Here is a 19,198-nt window from a genome sequence, read left to right on the forward strand (position 1 = left end):
GAGCATCAAGATTCTTCAAATTCCTTCTGACATCCTTTTGATGGAAGACCACAGGAGGCATTGAATGGAGCATGTGGGGAATGGTGGGAGGTGTTTTACCAAGATCACTAATACATGAGTTGGAAGAAAAATGGAATGCTAGCAGGTCAGCTTTAGCCTTGGCTGAAGTGACAACAGAACCATCTGGTTTGGACAGAGGTGGAAGCAGAGATGAGCAAAAGTTGCGGCCAATAGCTTTGGCAAGAGACCAGAATGCTCGACTACTATTAGGGCAAGAAGCAAGTTTTCTACTCTTAGCCTGTTCGAACTCTAGTTTGGACTGATTAATAACTGCTTTACAATTGTTGCGAGCTTGGTGTAGGCAGAAAATGAAACTGGAGAATTAGAAACAAGCTAATTACGATATGCAACATTCTTCTCTTGAACAGCCTTAGCACATTTATTGGAAAACCAAGGTTTAGATAAAGGACGAGATTTTAAAGTGGAGTGTGGGATAAAGAATTCCATTCCTGCAAGAATAATTTCACTGACACGATCTGAGCAAACGTTGACATCAGAAGTTTTTAAACAGTAATCCGACCAAGGAAAAAAAAGAAAAGAAGTTTCGCAGGTCATCCCATTTTGCATTTTTGTAATGCCAAACAACACGAGGTTGGGAATAGCTATGAGATAAAGGTTCCATTGGAGAAGAGGCAATCACCAAGTTGTGATCTGAAGTGCCTAAAGGACCTCTCACTTCAACCGTGTACTTAGAACTGTTGTTTGTGAGAAAAAGATCAAGCCTATTGGCTGTATGATTAGGATTGTCCGGTATTCTTGTAGGTAAATGAACAATCTGTGCAAGGTCATTAGTAATTGCAAAAGCCTCAGCATCTCGACCAGCTGGGTCAGTGTGACTAGAAAACGGAAGCCAGTTGGAGTTGTGAACATTAAAATCACCAAGCAAAATTACCTCACTGTTAGGAGAGTTGGACTGGAGAAAGTCAAGTTGAAAAGAGAGGAAGTCAGAGAGCTCCAAGTGATTAGTGGAATTGGGAGAACGGTAGACAACAGATGAATTTGACACAATGAGGTAGAGAGATTTTAAGCCAGAGAAGATCAAAGAGAGGAGATTCCAAATTGCCAAGTCTCTGACAGGGAATATCAGAACGGACATATGCACAAGTACCACCTTTGAGGCGAAAGGAATCATACAGCAAATAATTCGGGCATCTGAGATGAGCAGTAGATGAATCAACCGATAACTGAGATTCTGTCAGAAAAAGTACATGGGGTTTGGAAGACTGCAAGTGGAAATGGTCTCAATACGTGGTCTCAATTCTAATCGTTGAGATTAGAATTGAGACCACGTATATTTGTGAAATGAATTAGGAAGTCCTTGGGAGGTTTACATCTTTTCGCAGATAAGCTTGCTCTATTAGTTTGACAATTCATGGTGTATTCAATAGTAAGAAAAAGTGGGTGGGACATGCTGTATGAAGTAATGAAATTTTTGGATATGGCGTACATATGGTAAGAATATACCCAGATCCTTGACATGACGTGGCCTCGACAATGCTCCCCGCATACACACTACTCGGAGTCCCTCCAGTCACTATCTGGCAGAGTAGAGGTAGCAAGATTATACACTAGCTGATCCGGAAGCTTCCTAGAGAGTTACCAATAGGTTCGGTCCGGTGTACTAACTAGCGGCCGGCTTGCGAACACCGTTTTAGAGCTGTACCCTCGAAATGTAAGGAATAATAGATCTCGCCGCGATGTTCATCATAACCTCAAAAGTCATCAAATCATACTGCATAATGGAAGAGATAGGGAAAGCTTGACCGGAACTTAGCTCTAGAGACTAAACATGGGTTCCACCTCTTCAAGCGTCTAATAAGCAAAGTGGTGGTATTGCACCGGTTGATGAGAGTCATCTACTACCTAGTACTGCCTGGTAACATAGAGGGGCGGCATTCCTCTATGTGGTGTGGGCCCCACACCTCGACCCCTGCTTACGTTGGTTCACACCTGGGTGGTCACCCACCATGTAATTGTGCAGGGGGGTTATACCCAGGATTACTAACAGTCCCACCATCGTGAAGGTGCGAGCAGAGGATTTGGCTGTCACAGACCGTCCGGACTTCGCCGAAATTGGGTCCACTTGACTTGAGTGTCACCCGAATATCAGTGCCATCAGCGTTTTAGACTCCCGATTAGCAAGTACAGCTTGTCTGGCATATCTGAGAGAATGTCTGTGATTGCGTAGCTTATTCAAGGAATAGTGCAATAAAAAAGTACAATTCCCAGTAGAGAAGACTAATATTACTTATTATTCAGAGCTTCTTCAGAGAGACCTAGACAGAATTCAGAATGGTCAGAAAAATGGCAGCTATGCTTTAAACCAACAAAGTGTAAGGTATTACACCTGGGAAACAGTAATCCCAAAATAACGTATTCACTTGGTGGAGTTCAACTAAACCCAGTACTGGAGGAAAGGGACTTGGGTGTTACGATACAGTTAGACTAAGTTCTCTGAGCATTGTAGAGAGATTGCAAGGAAGGCCCATGGTGTCCTATCGATTATGTATCGAACAACTGCTAGTAGAGATAAGGAGGCATAAAATCATTGTATAAGGCTATCGTTAGACCACACTTGGAATACTGTGTTCAAGTATGGAGATCGCACATACAGAAACACATTATGCTTCTTGAAAAGGTCCAGAGATGGGTAACTCTCCTGGTGAGATCGGCAAAAGGGCGTCCATATGAGGAAAGACTTCGAACATGTGGGTTGCAGAGCTTGGAAACCAGGCACCTTAGAGGACACTTGATTGAGGTGTTTAAGGTTCTGAGAGGCATAAGCAAAATGAATGAGGACGAACTTTATAGCGGTTATAAATGATTCTAGAACTAGGGCCATAATTTCAAGTTATGGCGGGAGATGATTAGACTGGATTGTAGGAAGTTTTATTTTAGCCAGCGAGTTATAAATTACAGAAATAAGTTGCCTACATGGGTGGTAGAGGCTGATAGTTTGGGAAAATTCAAAGGTCAGCTGGATAATTACTTACGTGAGAAGGGAAACGCTTAGGATGTCCATTTTATTTTATCTTATTTATTAATTATTATTATTTTTTATTTCTTCTTATTATTTTATTCTTATCAATTTAGCATTAGTAGAGGCATACGATGCAAGAAAGCAAGCTTATGCAGCATGAGGCAAAAAAAAAAAAAAACACCCTCCCATTTCACCCCTCCATTCGTTTCAAACGCATGTCCAGCTCAGACTTAAATTTATTTAGGCCATCAACTTCCACAACACAAGATGGAAGTCTGTTCCATCAATCAACTACCCGCTGGCTAAAGGCAAATTTCCGTACATCTATTCTACAACTGTCTTTTCTCAATTTGAAACTGTGCCCCCTCAAGAGGAAGAATCCCATCAGCATTCAGCTTGCTCTATCCATTCAAGGCCTTATACACCTCAATAAGATCACCTCGCAGGTCCCTACTCTCCAGGCGCAGCAATTTGCAGAACTTAAGCCTTTCTTGGTAAGAGTACCCTTTTGTTTTCCTCACCAATCCCTTCTTTGTACTCGTTCTAGCATCTCTACATCTTTCCTAAAATGAGGCCTCCAGACTTGTACACAGTACTCAAGGTGTGGCCTGACCTTTGTCTTTTACAACAGGATAATCACCTCTTTGTCCCTGCTAGCAAAATTCTTATACATCCTTGACAAGACTCAATGCCCTGCTCTGGCATCCCGTCTGCACAGCTCAGCGAACTTCATATTTGACTGCACAATTACCTCCAGATCTTTTTCATTTTCCACTTCCCTGAATGTAGTACCACACACTTGGTACGTTTCTCTTCGGTTATTGCTACCTATATGCAGTACTTTGCATTTGTCAATGTTAAACTTCAGTTGCCACTTCTCAGCCCATTTGCCCAATTTATCTAGATCCAATGGAGTAGCGTACTGTCTTTACTGTACGTTAACAACTCTGCCAACCTTTGTATCATCTGCAAATGTGGACATTAAACCTGATATACTTCATCAATATCATTGATATATATACAAAACAAAAATGTGCCCAACACCGAACCCTGGGGACCTCCGCTAATAACATTTGTCCACGAATAGAAGTGTCCATTGATTATCACTCTCTGCCATTCCTTTATCCATTGTAGCAACTTACTCTTAATGCCATACCTCTACAATTTGTACGGCAGGCTTCCATGTGCAACAGTATCAAAACCTTTCCTGAAATCCAAGTATATGATATCAAAATTATTTTTGGCATTCCGTTCCTTTGTGATCATAGTATCCAATCAAATTGGTCAGACAAGCCCTCCCTTTAACAAACCCAAGCTAGGTATTAAACTATTACTGCAGTTTTGTCTAGATGATCCAGCAACGCTTCTTTAATCAGTGATTCCATTATTTTCCCCTGAACAGAAGTTAAACTAACAGGTCTACAGTTACTTGTGTCACGTTTTGAATCCCCTTTGTGAATTGGTGATATTTTTATTGTTATTATTTGGTTTTTAGGAGCATTAGCAACTAAGGCTATATTGCTCCGGGGATATGCGGTGGCCATTCCCTGACCTTTCGGCATCCTCCGTATTTGGTGGTCACAGGCTTGAACCCCCGGTCTAATCAAGAAGCATGTGCTACGCGCTGCTGCTCCTGGCCACCTGGCTACGGAAGCGCCTGAATTGGGGATACATTTGCACACTTCCAGTCCACGGGGAACTCCCGAGTCCAAGGAAGCTCTCATAATTATGACAAGTAAGCAAATTATGTATATCTGTTGTACATAATTTGCTTACTTCTTTTGCTGCCTTTAATACAACTGGATAGATCCCGTCTACCCCAGGTGCCTTTATGTTTAACTTCAACAATTTCTCCTCCACTTTGCTCTCAGTTATTACAAAATCACTTAGCTCCACGTTAGAGTTTGTTAAAGTTATGGCACTCCGCTCATTGAATACCTCATCATGTGTGAATGTAGATGCAAAATACTCATTAAATTTATCAGCTACCTGAGTGTATCATAGAACTTCAAACTAAGCTTGAACACAATCCTGACAAGTGGCGCATTATTAGCATTAGAATTAGTAGAGGCATATGATGCAAGAACGCAAGCTTATGGAGCTTCATCTAAAAAAAAAAAAAAAAACTTCGACTTCACCCCTCCGTTCGTTCGAAATACCTGTCCAGCTGAGCCTTAAACTTATTTAGGCTATCAACTTCCACAACAAGGGATGGAAGTCTGTTCCACCAACCAACCACCCGCTGGCTAAAAGCAAATTTCCGCACGTCTATCCTACATCTGTCTTTCCTCAATTTGAATTTATGCCCTCTCAGGTGATTTTTCTGAGCTAGAGGAAGAATCCCATCAGCATTGAGCATGCTTAACCCATTCAAGGCTTTATACACCTCTATCAGATCACCTCGCTGGTGCCTAGTCTCCAGACACTGTAATTTGCAAAACTTAAGCCTTTCTTCGTAAGAGCACCCCTTTGTTCCATTCACTAATCTTAGTTGCCCTTCTCTGTACTCGTTCCAGCAGCTCTACATCCTTCTTGAAATGAGGCCTCCAGACCTGTATACAGTACTCTAGGTGTGGCCTGACCATTGCCTTATACAATAGAATAATCACCTCCTTATCCCTGCTGGAAAAATTCCTGTATATCATTGACAAGACACCATTAGTTATTCTTGCAGCCCGTCTCAAATGCTCAGAAAACTTCATATCTGCCTGCAAAATTACCCCAGGTCCTTTTCATTCTCTAACACTGTCAGTGTAGTACCACAGAGTTGAGGTACTAAATAGTTGGGGTTGTGTTTGCCATATGTAGTACTTTATATTTGTCAATGTTAAACTTCATTTTCCACCTCTCATCATATCTGCTCAACCTTTCCAGATCCTGTTGAAGCAGCATAGCGTCAGTAGTTCCTTAGCAACCCTGCCAACCGTTGTATTGTCTGCAAACTTGGACATTAAGCTTGATATACCATCATCAATATTATTTATAAATACAGAAAACAATAATGGACCCAACACTGAACCCTGAGGGACTCCACTAATAACATTAGTCCACGATGAGCAGTGTCCATTGATTACCACTCTCTGTCTTCTCCCTCACAACCACCTCTTTATCCATCGCAGCAATTTGGCTCCAATGCCACACTGCTCCAATTTGGGCAGCAGTCTTCCATGTGCAACAGTATCAAAAGCCTTTCTATGATCCAAGTATATAATATCAAAGTCATTCCCTGCATCCAGTTCTTTTGTGACTGCATCACAGCATCCAATCAAATTGGTCAAGCAAGACTAACCCTTAAAACCATGCTGTATCCGAGCTATAACTGAAGTCTTGTCTAGATGATCCTGCAGTGCTTCTTTAACCAGTGCCTCCATTAATTTTCCTGGAACAGAAGTTAAACTCACAGGTCTATAATTACTTGCGTCAGCCTTTGATCCTCCTTTGTGAATTAGGGACACATTTGCATATCTCCAATCTATGGGTACCTCCCCTGAGTCCAAGGAAGCTCTTACAATTATGGCTAAGAGTTTGCTTACCTTTTTTTGCTGCCTCCTTTAATATAACTGGATAGATCCAATCCACCCCAGATGCCTTTCTTGTGTTAATCTTCAACAATTTCTCCTCCACTTTACTCTCAGTTATTACTAGATTATCTAGCTTACTGCCAGAGTTGAATACAACTCTGGCATTCCCCTTGCTGAATAACTCCTCATGTGTGAATGTCGATGCAAAATATTCATTCAGTTTGTTAGCTACCTGAGCAGGATCATCAACAGTCGAACCATCGATATCAAGTGGACCAATCTGATTCATCCCCTTCCTTCTAGAGTTTACATAAGTAAAGAACTCTTTGCTGTTTTTCTTTGCATCCCTTGCCAAAGATTTCTCGTAATCTGCCTTCGCTTGCCTAACCTTCTTTGTAACTTGGTTACAGATCAACTTATATCTATCATAGGCTTCTGTGTCACGTGTTAATTTATATGTATGCCATACATTTTTCTTCTCTGCCATATATCTCATTAGTTCATCTGACATCCATTTAGGCCTAAACCTTGAACAATATTTCTTAGTTGGTATGTAAAGCCTAGTAGCTTCCAAGATAAGTTCTTTGAGTGCTTCCTATTTTGAATTTTCTTTTGATAACATCATCAGTTGGTCCCACTGTATAGAATTTAAATACTGTCTCAGACCATCGTAGTCGCCTTTACGAAAGCAATAACCGTTCCCTTTACCCTTGATGGTAGTTACATCTTTGAGAAAATCCCACTTCAGCACACTGTGATCACTGCCACCTAGTGGTTCCTCTATCTGTAGATTCTTAATGCATGAAGAATTACTACTGATAATCAAATCAAAAGTATTACTTCCTCTAGTTGCCTCCCGAACATGCTGATGCAGAAAACTATCATCCAATAAATCCACAAAAGCCTTGCTGTGTGTGAGTGTGAGTGACCAACCCACAAATTCCAGTCAATATCTGGGAAATTACAGTCCGCCATTATAAGACTCTCGGATTTACTGGCCCACTCTATTTCCCTGTACAGTTTCTTATTATACTCATCAGAGTCATTAGGCCTATAGCACACTCCTACTCCTAATTTTGATCTCCCAATGCTTATGTCACACCAAACTGACTCGACACTGCACTGTCCAGCGATGTCGTCCGGTTTCACTTCCTTGGATTTTATGTGTTTCTTAACTAATAACATAACCCCTCCTCCCTTGCTATCCTTTCTGTAGCCGTTGTACTGCCCAGATTCCTGTTTTACATTTCTTATATCTGTGTGACACCATGTCTCCGACATCCCAACAATATCCGCCTTTGACCCTTTGAGCAATACCTCAAATTCATCTACCAAACTCCTAGCATTGGTGTACATGCAAGTATACATGCACCTGTTCCTATTCTTAACTACCCTAACACAACCCATGTGTTTACTTGTAAAAAATTTTAAAATTTTCTGTTTATACTCCGGCTCCACAACCAAACCAAATCAGTAGAGTTTACAAATAAATCAATACAAATATTAATCGTATTTAGCAGTCACGGGCTTGAACCCCGGTCCACTCAAGGAACGCGTGCTATGCGCTCTCGCTCCTGACCACTGGGTTACGTGTACCGCAATGACTCCCAGCAGTCTTTGAATATCCTGCATCTTGTTTTCCAGGCTTTTGCTCATTCCAATAGAAGCAGTGCAAGAATCACTTTCACCTCTGCCAGTGGCTACTGTTAACCTATTAGTCCTTGTATCCCCCCCCCCAAGCTAGCAGTTTTCCGACCCACCTAACACTGCCTCGATAGCATCGGCAAATATTCTTGCACCCTTTCTATTTAAGTGTATCCCATCCCTGTAGAAGCAGTCTCTCCTGTTAACAAGTACAGACCAGGCTGAAAAAATTTCTACCCCTTGAGCCTTGCACAATCTTTCTAGGGCCGAATTGATCGACAAGGCTCTCATCATGTACTCCCTCCTATCGTGTCTGGGCAGAATTGCAGACACTTTCAAATTTAAACCTAATTCTCGGCTTTTTTTTTCAACAGTGACCTGTACTTGTTAAGTAATTATACATCAAACTTACTCCGTAATTAATTCAAAACTCCCCCTCAATTCAATATAACAAAACAACAGCTCAACGACATACCTAAATTAAGTAATATCCCTGACATTATTATTCAAAAAGCAGATAAAGTAGATACAATAGTAATTTTAGATACAGCCACTTACATAGAAAAAATGGAACGAATCCTCGCTGATCAAAGACACTTACATAATCAATAATTCTTAGAATATATCTAAACTTAAAAATAAGCTTGACATTATCCTTAGGAAACTTAGGTCTAACAAAGAAATTACCCTACATACTCTACAACAGATTGGCATACGAAATAATATTCCCCCCCCCCCCCCCCATATGTTTGGTATCACCAAACTACATAAACCAGGCCACCCCCTAGCCGATAATCTCTTTTAGTAAATCCGCCTTCGGAAACTTATCTTCCTTTCTAGTCAAAATAATATCTCCCCTTACCAGGTTCTCTAAATTTAAAACTAATAATACCAACCAAGCCTTCGAAAAAATAAATACTACCATAATCTCCGACAATGGCATCTTAGCATCCTTTGATGTTGTATCATTATACACCAATGTACATATACTTTTCACCTTACAAGCCCTACGTGAATACTTAACTGCCAACAGCACCCTTATCAACCGTACCTCCCTTTCTATAAATAATATCGTAGAACTTACCTCTTTACTATTAGACGCCAGACATTTCAGGTTTCATAATCAGACCTTCCAACAAATGTTCGGCTTGCCAATTGGGTTTGGGAATTTCCATCCCCTTATCCGAAATTTACCTAGCTACAGTAGAAAATCAAATCCTACAACTTTACCCCTCAGGGATAAAGCTATATATACGATACGCCGATGATATACTCATAATAGGAAATAAAATTATAATTGACAACCTTTTCACAAAATTTAACTCAATACACGACAGATTAAAATACACACTTGAAATAGAAACTAATAACCAAATCAACTTTCTTAATTTCACCATATATAAAACAGGTAGGTACTAAACTAGGAACTAAGATTTTTAGAAAACATATGCACACAGGGAAATTCCTACACTTTACATCGCATCATCCTCTTAGCACAAACAAATCTGTTCTCTATAATCAAATTCATAATGCGATTAAATACAGTACCTCACAAGATGACCTATCCAACGAATTACAATATCTCACAAAAATATTTATAGCCAGAAACTGCCCACAACACTTAATTCAACATACTATTTCCATCGCAAAAAACAACATTACACTACAACAGTTCAACAGTACAGACATCACACTTATTTTTTCTACCTATAATAAACTTGGATCACTTTTCAACAAATATAAAGAAACACATAAATACCCAACAAGCGAAATGAATAATATAATTTATTTAATTAAATGTCAACAAAATTGTAATGCATGTTATATTGGCAAGAGTTAACTTCATGAGTTAACTTGTCCTTCGGTATCACACACTCAAGGCTAGTGAGAAGTTGTTTACCGAATCCTGTGACAGTAAACGTGTCTCTCTATCAGATTTTATTCGGAACAGCACAATACCGTGAAAAGCGAAGTGGCGACGGATTTCCTGCTCACCCGCTTGTTCGGCAGTGCACAGAATAGGGCCTTGGCCTTTCTCAATTTCTTTTCTATTTTTATTTATTTCGTCACGTTTTCCTTTTTGCTAAACTTTTCCATATTCTGGGTAGTTTACAGCTGTGCTCGGCTCTGTTTATCTCCAGATGTCGCAACTTACTGTCTTGAATATTCGATTAGAGCACGTTATTCATTAGAGGCTTCACGCATCGACTGCAGTGCTTCGAGCGTGAAATCTCTAATGCAATGGCGCACAAGAGATAACAAGCTTATAAAAACAAACAAACTTTCATGTCAAAGAGCACTCTTGCATACTGGAATAATAGGTTTGCGAATTACAACAAAATACAAAAACAGCGGATAAGGCGGAAGTGTGATGCAACTGCGAGGGACAAGCGAATAAGCCAAAAATGATAAACGGCATGCACGACCAAGAGTCTTAAGGTAGAAGGCTGCAAGCGATCTCATTTACCTGTACATTCATAAAAGGTATCACGTTCCCATACATGTTTCTGTTGTACTGCCAGCTGATCATAGAGCGATTGGACACCGGATAGTGCATCTTACTTTTGTCCTTTCGCACGCACACAAAATAAAGTGAAATAAAAAAAAATAATAATAATAAAAAATAAATAAAATAAAAAAAATATATATATACAGTATATATAAGAGGTTAAAGAAGCCAATTACAGTGTAAACAGAAAGAAAATTCGCAGACAAATTACATTAACAAACGGAAACATGAGGCTACATATCAGGTGAATAAAGGAGACCCACAGGGTGGCGTACCGTCGGCCACAATTTTTTGTCAGAGCACAAGAGCCCTTTTTAGCTCTAAACAGGAAACAACTCATCACATATGCAGATGACATTAAATTTTTTATTACTCAGAAGATCAGAAATCAGCTGACTACTACAAACAAGAGGCTAACACCAAAATAAAAGAATTCCAAAAATATTTATACTGTATCGGGCTACACTTAAATGAAAACAAGACTGCAGAAATGACCTTCACAAATAAAATAGAAATATAGGTGAACGACATCCTTTCCAAAAGGTTCAATAGCATCTTGACCTCGTACTCAAATGGGACGAAGGGCTGAACTTGTCTTCCGCACTTTGCATACAGTCGCAAGAAATCATATACGGCGCTCTGGATAATGAAGCAGGAGATCATCGGCATTAGACACCCCAGTTTGATGAAGCAGTACATCAACAAATGTGTTATTTCAATTTATTCCGATTCCCCTATACGCCTCGCAAATCTGGTCTTCAGCTCCTGAAAGCAGTATCAAGGCTTTCCTTGGGTTGGAATACTGGCTCTTGAGGTGACTAAACAGAATTTCAGCTAGGCCTTTTACCATCTCAAGAGCTATACTGCAATCTAGAGGTCACACCCTGGAGACAAATACGTAATCATCTCAAGAAATATAATGACGCTCGCTCAGCTCTTAAGTATGGAGACTACATGTCCAATCATGAACACTTTCCTGGACAGTTTGCAATGCGGAGCAAACGACTGAAATCCGAGACGTCTGGTCACTCCTTTACCTTAGTTGCATCACAGCAAAATTGTTCTGTGTTTTTGTTTTTTCATGTTTTCATGCACATAGTTCACTCTAAACAGCCTATGTATAAACATTGTAAATAGTTTCCTTTATACAATTCCCTGTAGATAGCGTAAATATTTTCTTATTTTATTTTTGCGTTACTATCAGGTGAATGTTATTTTCATCGCTATATACAGTAAATGAGTTTCTGTTGTGTATACTTTTCTGAAATAAAATAAAATTAAAATAAATAAATAAAAAAAATTAAAAAAAACGGAATTCCGAGGGTGAAAACCATGCTGTCTTCACCTCTTGAGAACATTTTTTTTTTTTTTTTTAGGAAAACATAGTTTCATCCAAAATACAGAGGCAATTTTGAGACACAAAACAATGACGCCTCATCGTCTATTTGCCTAGATGCAAATTCAAAAACAAGCAAAGATGACAATTCTGCCCCCCCCACCTTCGCAACTTCTCTTCTCTGCCTTCGTGGGTAGCACAGTTGGTAGAATCACCATCCTCTCCACATCGGGTGGAAAACACCTGAGATAGAGTCCCGTCGATGATGTGAGGAATTTTATATATACTGTATAATCTTTATTGTATACAAACGTGGTATATACAATAGACCCTTCACAGCAGCAATGCCAGGGGTTTTACATTGGATGGTGGACAATAATAGCCTTGGGGAGACGGGACCCACATCGAAGTTCGGGCTCATTCCCCAGAGCCAACAATAAAATAGAATCAGTGTCAGATTATTTACAGGATATTATGCTTTTCACAATATTTACAATGAAATAATAAAGATATTCAGATTTACATTATGTTATATTGATATTTATATTCATAAAGATATTCTTGACTTTATTTACAACATATTCATAAAGACATCGTGCTTTGAACATTATTTACAATATATTGGGCATTATTATGCTGCCCTTATCAATGTGTACTTTGCCTGGCCAAGGTCAGGCTCTTAAGGATCTGTTTTTGGTACCTCCGATCCTTCGCAAACCTACAGAGGTCGCCGTCAATTGAAAGGATTGTGGGGAGCATCTCCCTGGGGAGAAAGCGGTCACTGAGTGCTAGTCTGTTATAGTGAGCTGTAAGCATGCGAGCTGACCTCAGTCCGGGTAGAGGGATCCTCCAGCCACACAGTTCCCAGATGCTTGGCTCCGAGACCATTCCGGTTGTCATCTTGACAGTGAGAACAAGGTGTTTTTCAAATACAAGATCTGGAAGTCGGGCAAAGTGAAGTGACGTCGCCATCGCAGTTGTCCTTTGCTGGGGTCGACGACGATGTTTTTGCGTGATCCAACGAAGGAGCCAGTATTCGGCGGAGTACACGCGCTTGATGTTGGTAGGGGCCGCGGATCCCAAAATTTCCGAGGCATACAATACGACGGAGTATACTGAGGTGTATATGTACCAACGAGTCACATCCAGATCCCTAACGTGGAGCAGTTGTTGTTTTGTGGTCCGGCGCATTTGACAGAATTTTGCTATGAGCTTGTCAATGTGGGGGTTGAAGCTCAGTTTATAGTCGAAGACGACTTCCAAGTCTGCATGCATCTTGACCACTGGGAAGGGAATGCCATCTAGACAAGCTTGGATTTCAGTAGGTTGGCGCTTAAGAGAAAAGACAATTTGGGCTGATTTGGCAGGGTTAATGAGGAGGCCAAATTGATGGAGATAGGATCCTAAGTTGTGTAACTTTTCACAGATCTTTTTATTGATGTTTGAGAGATGTGGCCCTTAATGGCCTTTTTCGCAACGTAGTACATCGAGTTAGTCGGTCTCGAACGAGGGCAGCGTGGTTTTTCCTCCCGGAAACTCAGGTTTTTATCAACAACCCCAATAACGCAGATGACAACAGTGAAGCTAAAACTCAGAAAATAGAAAATCGACCACAGAACACACACGCAATTTAAAGGCAGTATACACTGAGAAATATTGCCTTAGTCGCTGATTCTTCGCAAACCCCACTACAAAACAAGGAGGGGGAATCAACCTTTCTCTCTAACTTTTGTATATCGAGTTAATTCTTCTAGGGCCTCAATCTATGTACCATCCTATTATCTTTCTTTTATCTTCTCTCCGTTTCTATCGTTCATACGCCTCATATCGATAACTACTTTTGTAAAAATAGTTATCGATATGTAAAAGGCTTCATCAGTTTACTTGAACACCGTTATATAAGGGGTAAGAAGAAACGACGGCTGCTTGGCCATCTCTCAAAACTCGAGGAATGTCACGTTCCGAAACAGTCGCAAACTGACATGAGCAGAAATACCCTGAGAATCTATATGACATAATTTCTATCAAATTCATTTAAATTTGAAATTTAAATAAATAAAATAACCAAATTAGTTAATTTACGCAGCCGCAGTTTTTCAGGAGAAAATAACAATAATTAATGATTTATAACAAAAGAAAGAGGGAAAAAAACATAAAAAAAAACGACTTTTATAAGCGAACAGAGAACGTTTCGTTCTCTGTTCCCATTTAATGTATTAGAAGACAAAATGCACAAAAGGCATAATTTCTTATGGGTTTAGGTAATTAACTATACAATAGAGTTAAAATTTATGTAGTTTAAATTTATGAACTACATAAATTTCATAGTTTACCATAGTTTACCCATAAATTTATGGGTAAACTATGGTGTATCTACACCGATATTATATAGTTAATTACCTAAAGGCCCATAAGAAATTATGCCATGTGTATTTCGTCTTCTAATACATTATTATTTATTCACCATTTGGCATCTCTCATATTGTGGAAACTTCGCAACCGTGATGGCATGTTGCATTACCAGGCTACCCGCCCACCCACCGATGATGAAGCCAACTAACTTTGAAACGATCGTTTGGGTGGTGGTGGTGGTATCCATTGAAAATAAATAACAGTAGTCTTCTCTACTAGAGAAGCGTTATTTATTAAAAGTATTGCAATACCAGCTATCTCGTTGTGAAGGCACCCACAATATGAGATACAATTAATACGATGCCTTTACACTACATATTATATAGTTCCCATTTAATGCACGGAAAAACACGAATCCAGTGCTTCAGCTACATACAATACAAGATACGGTATATGGAGAGCATATGAGATATGTATAAAAAAAAAAAAAAGGAAATATAACTGCAGGACCCTTTGAAAATCCATCAATAATTCCCCCTTCGAGTTTTAAAGTCATTGCATACACTCTTATGACGGTACTGAAAACTGCATACCCGCAAATTTTTTTTTGGATGAATCTGTCTATTCTTTCTAGGTGGAGCAATTTCAATAACTGTTTTTACATATTCTTTTATTATTATTATTATATTTATTTATTTCTACTAGGAGACACCCGATTAGAGCAACTGGCCAGGGGCATAATTGAATATACATACAGTATTCAATTATGCTACAAAATATCAGAGTATATACGATTTTAAAATACATGTAATACTTCCTATCTGATTTATACAATGTTTGTGAGACTTCTTATCTGGATTATACATTGCTAGAAATACATTTTATACTATCTGCTTAAGCCACACACACACACACACACACACACACACACACACACACACACACACACACACACACACTTGTAGGGGGATGGACAAACTCAAACTGCTATATATTAGGGCCGCCCATAATTTCTTACATATTACATATACCCCATATTCAGTATGTATTACGTTTACATAATATTGGTGTAGATACACAATAGAACTACGTATATTAAACGAAAAACTACGATAGTAGTGTAAAGGGCATCTTTATCTCATATTATGCTTATCCTTCACAACGAGTTACCGTGTATTGCACTAACTCGAATAAGTTATTCGAGGTAGTGCAATACAATAAACTTATTCGAGGCAGTGCAATACATGGTAACTCGTTGTGAAGGATGAGCACAATATGAGATACAGACGAAATGATGCCCTTTTAAATACTATCGCAGTTTTTCGTTTAAGAGTTGTCTATGGGTATCTACACCAATATTTGTATATAGATACTTACAACTCTTAAAATATTATGCCTAGTTGCATTTAATCTTACTTAAGTATTATGTCTACAAATTGCGTGTGTTCTCTGGTCGATTTGCCAGTTTTGCTGGACGAAAAAAACCCAGTCTCTGGAGGGGGGGGGATCCTTTCTATCTACGCCTTAGACCGATTAACGGAGTGAAAAAGCCCATTAAAGTTCTTCGCGTCATCGACGGGATTCGAACACGGGTAAGTACCACTGTGCTACCTACCCGCGCAGACGGAAGGGATGAACAGGTGGTTATGAAAATGTTTTTTTTTTTTTTTTTTTTTTGTGTGCTCTCTGCGTGATTCTAGATCTGTCGTTTTATTGCAAATTAAATAGTAGCTGCATTCAATATTTTTTAGCAAATATTATTAACATTTAATTCAGTGTTTTACGTGTTTACTTGGCTGTGTACTTTCCAAATTACGGTTACTTTTTCTCTTGTTTTAGCTTACACTAAATATTGTCTGTAAGTAGTACGTATAAATATTAACAAGCAACGCTAAAGTAGTTGCTGCCGACATAAAAAGAAAATCTCTAAAGTTTCATGTTTTTTCTCATTCTTTCGAATCTTTATCATGATATTTATGCACGTTTGCATATAATCGGTGTGGCAATAAAATTCCTGAACTGATGCTGTTGCGGTCATGTTCGAGTTTGAAAATAAACGGAAGTGGTTAGTTGTAGTTCTAACTTCCTCCAAAATATGCTGGTACAGAGACTGTCCAGTGCGCAGATTGCAAGTAACTACCAGTTTCGTTAGTAACATTACTGTTCCTTATCACGATTGTTCAAAGGAGCAACGAACGAATATTAAATTTTGTTTCAACCGGGAAAATCTGAAACAGCAATGTATGAAATGTTAAAAACTGTTCATGGTGATGAAACGTTAATTCGTACCAGTGTGTTTGAATGGCACGAGCGTTTAAGTGGTTCAAAGACGTAAGACTCATATAAGAGGTTGAAAGACAGAGGATAAGGATGTTCGCGATGACCCAAGAAGTGGACGTCCGTCAACCTCTCGAAATGAGGACAGAGTTTTAAAAGTTCTAGAAAATTTTGGCAAGAGATCATTGTTTGACCCTCAGAATGACGGCTGATGAGTTGCTTCACGTAGAATTTGATGAATTCGTCAAATTCTGCATGAAGATTTAGGAAAAAGGAAGGTCTATGCAAAATTTGTGCCGCACAGCCGCACGGATGAGCAGAAGCACCGAACAGTATCATCATGTAAAGACTTCATCCAGACTTGTCAAGGCAATGCTAATTTTCTCAGTATAGTCACTGGAGGTGAGTGTTCAGTGTTTCTATACGACCCAGAGACGAAGCGTCATAACATGCAGTGAACATCAAAATCGTGACCAAAGCCTAAAAAGTTTCGTTTGCAGAAAACCAGGATCAAGACGATGCTGATCATGTTTTTCGATAAACGGGGTGAGATTCACAAGGAATTTTTGCCTGAAAGGGAGATAATAATAGTAATAGCAATACAATACTATTCGCCATATAGTGCAAGGAAGCCCACAGGTTTTTGCTGCACTTGCAAAAAAAAAAAAACTAGTAGATAAGAAAACACAAATTATATGCTTCTCTCCTCACAGAGGAAGCACCCACTAGACCTTTGAATTTATTCATATTGTTAGCCTCAACTATCTGTGGCAACTTGTTACAGCTATCAACGACTCGCTGGCTAAAAGAAAACTTCCTACAATTAATCTAAACCTTCACCCCTGTAATTTGAATTTATGACCCCCTAGTTCTGAAATTCTTTAGAACAGTGAGAATTCCACCTTCATTCATTTTATCAATCCTTCTCAGAGCCTTATAAACGTCAATCAAGTCACCTCTGAGGTGCCTGATTGCCAAGCTCTGGAGCCCACATAATCCGAGTTTTTCCCTCATACGGTGGTCTTTAGCCGATCTCACCATTCGAGTTGCCCACCTTTGAACCCTTTCAAGAATCTCAACATCATATTTCAGATGAAGTCTCCATGAAATATAATAAGTACCGGTGCAGCATAAGCTGGTGCTTATGCTGCACCAGCCGAAAAAAAAAAAAAAAAAAAATAATAATAAATGATAATAATAAATTAATTAAAAAATATGTATATAAATAAATAAAGATAAATAATAATAATAATAAATAAATAAAAATAAATAATAATAAATAAATAAATAAAAATAATAAATTAATATATAATAATAATAAATTAATAAATAACAATAATAACATTTAGATAGTTATAGTAAGTCTTAAAGTACTGTATAATTAGACTAAATTCAAAAATAGCAAAGGCTTAATTTTTTTTTCAGTACTACCTTGATCGATCTGCAATTGTTATTAGGGTGAATAATAAGAGATTGGCTAATTTTAGGGTACTTAGTTTTTTAAGTTAAGGGGTCCATTGATAATTACAATGGAAACGGGATTAAAATATGCGCAAGGAAGTAGAAGTGCACTTGCTCCGCCCTTGGTTATCATGAAGTTGCTTTAAATTAATATTCTAAATTGTGAATAAGCCAATAGTCGTAACGGTGGACTTTCGTTAAAACGTCTTCAGTTGGCTAGTTAAGTGAAAGGGAACGCGTACTGTATTTAAGAAGAATTTTGAAATCCCATGATGCACTTTGCCACATGCGGGAATCTCAGATTGGTGAGATTCAAAACCGGAGAAAGATTGAAGGGGAGTTTCGCATTTAAAATGTTTAAGTCGGAGTGGTGACGGAACCATTCTATAATAAGGGCTTCGTATTGTAGGATTTTGTAACTATTTTTTAATTTAAATATGGTAATAGCTGAATCAACTAGGGGGGTGTGGTTGTTTGAGTGAACTTGTAATGTGAGTTCAGCTGGATTGTCCTGTTCTGAAACTATTGTAATGATAATAACTTACTCGCCTGTAGGCGGGAAAGTTCTCATTAAATAATCATTTGAAATTTCAACATCATTAATTACATTTTTTTCAACATCATTAATTACATTTTTTCAACATCATTAATTACATTTTTTTCAACATCATTAATTACATTTTTTTCAACTTCACTTCCATAATATCTCATTGACACAAAGGATTTTTTTATGTAAATATCGATGCAAAGTAACTGTTGAGTTCATCTGCAACTTCAGCTATGTTATCTAATACTATTCCACATCCATTACATTAGGTTCCAATCTGATTTGTCCTTCTGTTATTGGCATTTATATATGTGAAGAATTCCTTAACTGCACTCTTTGCTCTCTTTATTCCTTATCCCCACTCTCTGCTCTCTCCCAGACCCAGAAAAGATACTATACTGAAAATTATACTTCAAAACGTCTCCTTCAGGAAATGATGAATATAATTCAACCATGGAAGACCAACATGTAACAGAACATCAATGTTCCGCAAATTCTTTCCAAAATAAGA

At 38.6% G+C, this 19,198-nt stretch overlaps 1 protein-coding gene across 1 annotated transcript in view; it reads right to left on the reverse strand.

Moving 5' to 3' along the window:
- Window positions 1-9,202, reverse strand: part of LOC150085129 (tektin-4-like) — a 54,388-nt gene extending 45,186 nt beyond the window's left edge. The window contains exon 1 of the mRNA XM_090373045.1: window positions 9,128-9,202. The gene's annotated coding sequence lies outside the window, so the exon portion shown is untranslated. The remainder of the gene's footprint in view (window positions 1-9,127) is intronic.
- Between the last annotated feature and the right edge of the window lie 9,996 nt (window positions 9,203-19,198).

Source organism: Mastigoproctus giganteus, chromosome 5 (assembly GCF_048544385.1).
Source record: "Mastigoproctus giganteus isolate SK-2022 chromosome 5, ASM4854438v1, whole genome shotgun sequence".
NCBI lineage: Eukaryota > Metazoa > Arthropoda > Arachnida > Uropygi > Thelyphonidae > Mastigoproctus > Mastigoproctus giganteus.